Below are 3,368 nucleotides of genomic sequence, written 5' to 3'. Positions count from 1 at the left end.
CAAAAAAAAAAAAAAAAAAGAAATGCCAACTCCCACCAAGGAAACCAGATTCCATTTATTCTCAGAGCTCTAAGCAGCACACAAATTCTTGATGCCCTAGAAGGAATGAGCTCAGTGGGTATTGAGAAGATTAACAGAAACCGGAGCGTGTTCTCTTGGCTAGGCCTGTGAAGTACAGCCACACTGAGACTCTCCCAACCCCATGGGACCGAATGCTAGAAACTGCTTTGGGCTCAAGAGGGAGAAAAGCATCTAGGAAGGGAAGAAAAGATCACCTCTGGCCTCCGGGAAACAAAATATGCAACCCCACTCATCTCTGTGAGTTCGAGGCCAGCCTGGTCTACAGAGAGCGTTCCAGGTCAGCCAGAGCTACAGAGAAAGCTACTTAAAAGAGGACCCACGTGGGCTCCTGGAAAGATTCAGAAAGTCTCCGCCCTCCAAAGGCACAAAGACTAGATAGGTGGTCATACAGATCCTTCCAAGGTCTGTCTGGAGAACTAGGCCAATAACAGAGAGGTTAAAGAGGGCGTGTCCGACCCTCCTACCAAGGAGCAGAACACCAGAATGGCTCGTCAGTAAGGAATGGACCAAGGAAAGAGAGCGGAGAGCTGTGTGCTGGGACAAGGCAGTTCACACTGGCCGCGCCTTGTGTTCTTACTATCGCTGTACTATCCACTAGCTGTCACATTTGATTACTTATACACCAGGCCTTGCCTTGTGTGTTTTATGCCTAACCTGAGCATCCTCCAGCCACCCGTGATACACAGGTACGGTGCATCAGTTGCCACTGGTTCTAACTGCTCAGTACCTGAGCGTGGCAGAACTGTTTAAAACATCAACTTGTGCCAGGCAGCAGTGGCCAACCTGCACCATGCAATGGTGGCACACACCCTTGATCCCAGCATCTGGGAGATAAGGTAGGCAGATCTCTGTGAATTCAAGGCCTACTTGGTCTACAGAGTGAATTCCAGAACAGCCAGGGCTACACAGAGAAACCCTGTCTCAAACAAACAACCAACAAAAAAACCCAAACCCTAAAAACCCATTAACTTGCTGGGCATGGTGGTACATGCTTTTAATCCCAGCACTCAGGAGGAAGAGGCAGGTGGATCGCTCGGAGTTTGACACCAGCCTGGTCTACAGAGTAAGTTCCAGAACAGTCAGAACTAGAGAGAGACTCTGTCTCGAAAAGAAAAAGAAAAAGAAAACTCAAGAGGCTGGAGTGATGGCTCAGCAGTTAAGAGCAAGTTGTGAACCGCATGGCAGTTCACAACTCCAGTTCAAGGGTATCCAATGCCCTCTTCGTCTTCCAGGGGCACCAGCTACCCACATGGCACACAGACATACATGAAGACAAAACCACTTATAAACACAAAATGAAATTTGTTTAAAAACTGTGAAAATAAGCCGGGTGTAGTGGGACACACCTTTGATCCCAGCCCTCAGGAAGCATGGACAATCAAATCTTTGAGTTCGAGGCCAACCGAGTATATAGAGTGAGTTCCAGAACAGCCAGGGCTACACACACACACACTCACACACACACACACACACACACACACACACACACAAGAAAGGTAAAACTAGATTAACCATAGGATGGGAAAGCTCTCTCAGTGGGTAAGAGTGAACACTGCTCTTGACGAGAACCAGATTTCAGACTCAGGACGCTCACAACGCTCCAGGGGATCTGAATGCATGCACGCTTAACTAAAAATAATATACATGCTTTTTAAAAATTAGTAGCTTGCTGGCCGGGTGGCACAGCACTCACGAGACAGAGGTCTGTATGAGTCTTGAGATCGGAGTTTGCGACCAGACTGGTCTACAAAACAAGCTTCAGGCCAGCCAATGCTCAATTGGTAGACCTTGTTTCAAAAGCAAGCAAGCAAACAAACAAACAAACAACCCACACACACAAAAATTAACAAAACAAAAAATTAACTCACACAATCCTCACAGTGAGTCTATGAAATAGGAACTATAATCACCCTCATTTTACAGTGCAGAAATTAATGAGGTATCAGGAAGGGATGGAGGAATCGGAAGTGGACACCTGTGTTAGCGCAACAGACTGTGGGTGAGCTCACCTAGCTAGAGAATAAGGAGCACAGACAAAGCCTTGGGGAACAGCCCTGTTAATCCTCCAGGAATTCCCAACAACTGACGGAAGCAAGGAAATAATGCAGGAGAATAATGGGAGCAGGCTGAGGGTGAGCAAGACACCTGTAAGGCTCTGGGTCCAGGACTAGTCATCCTTTCGACAATGACACACACTGCCATCAACAAAGTTGAGAACAGCCCAACCCAGGGCCGCATGTGTAGCTTTTTTTCCCCAATAAGGCACCCTCGGGGCAAGCAGGGAGCAAGCTAGTTGAGTCCTGTAAAGGGATCAAACTGGTAGGCTGACACTGTAGGTGTAGGGTCTGAGAAACCATGGATACCTACTGATTAGCCAGCGGGGACAAAAATCTCCAAAAGAGAATGTGCCCAGCTTGAGTTTAGCTATTTTCCCCCAGATTTGTTTGACACCTTGTACGCCTTTAGGAGCCTGTCCTGAGCCCATGGGACATCGGGGAACCAAGCCCAAGCAAGCGTTCTTGAGGACTCTGGAACGAGAAGCGGGGGCAGGGGCGGAGGGATCGTAGCTGGATAAGCGGTAAGGAAGGCAGGCGACCCGGCATCTGGCACAATCGTGCATTCTCTGGACTGCTAGGGAGCCTGCCTTATATAAACCCAGGGTGGCAGGTCCAGGAACCCGCGCCCTGCAGTTCCGGAGCAAAGTTCCCAAAGACAGCTTTCTCCGCCGGCTGGGCTCGGCTCAAGCTTCTCCCGGAAGTGCACTGAGATAAGACCACAGCCACCCCGAAGTTCGCACACCCTGGGACCCTGCGGTCCCAGGCTCACCTGCCCTGACCCAGTTCAACTCCGGGCCTTTTCCTCGGGGGGAACATTGCACCCCACGCCACGCGCGAATACCCCTCATGCGGAAGCCGCCCGCCGGGACCCTTCACGCACCTGGCACCAGGGACCGGGACACTGAACTCGGATAGCAACTCCTTCCCACTCCCGCTTTCCTGGATCCCAACCCGAGAGTGTCTGCGCACTCGGAGGAGGAGCCCGCAAGGCGGAAAAACTCCCCGGGCGCGGCCGCGTTTGTCGCCCCGGGGCGGAGCCACACGAGAAGGGCGGGGCCTCTTTGGAGGGGCGGTGTGTGTGTGACCACGCCCACAGGTGAGGGCTGCGCTTCTGTTCTAGCTCTGTAGGAAGCCCCGAGCTTTCCCGAGCAGAGCCGCTCTAGATCACAGGATGAGGGGACATTCTCTCGGGTGTTTATTTTCAGGAGTTTGACAGCGAAGAAAACTTAA

At 51.1% G+C, this 3,368-nt stretch overlaps 1 protein-coding gene across 1 annotated transcript in view; it reads right to left on the bottom strand.

The window, feature by feature from the left end:
• Anxa11 (annexin A11) overlaps positions 1 to 3,153 on the bottom strand; it is a 43,531-nt gene extending 40,378 nt beyond the window's left edge. Inside the window, exon 1 of the mRNA XM_021202942.2 lies at positions 3,019 to 3,153. The gene's annotated coding sequence lies outside the window, so the exon portion shown is untranslated. The remainder of the gene's footprint in view (positions 1 to 3,018) is intronic.
• Positions 3,154 to 3,368: the final 215 nt, after the last annotated feature.

Source organism: Mus pahari, chromosome 8 (genome assembly GCF_900095145.1).
Source record: "Mus pahari chromosome 8, PAHARI_EIJ_v1.1, whole genome shotgun sequence".
Classification (NCBI taxonomy): Eukaryota; Metazoa; Chordata; class Mammalia; order Rodentia; family Muridae; genus Mus; species Mus pahari.
Note: the sequence above shows the minus strand (reverse complement) of the source record. Positions and strands in the feature narration are given on the sequence as shown.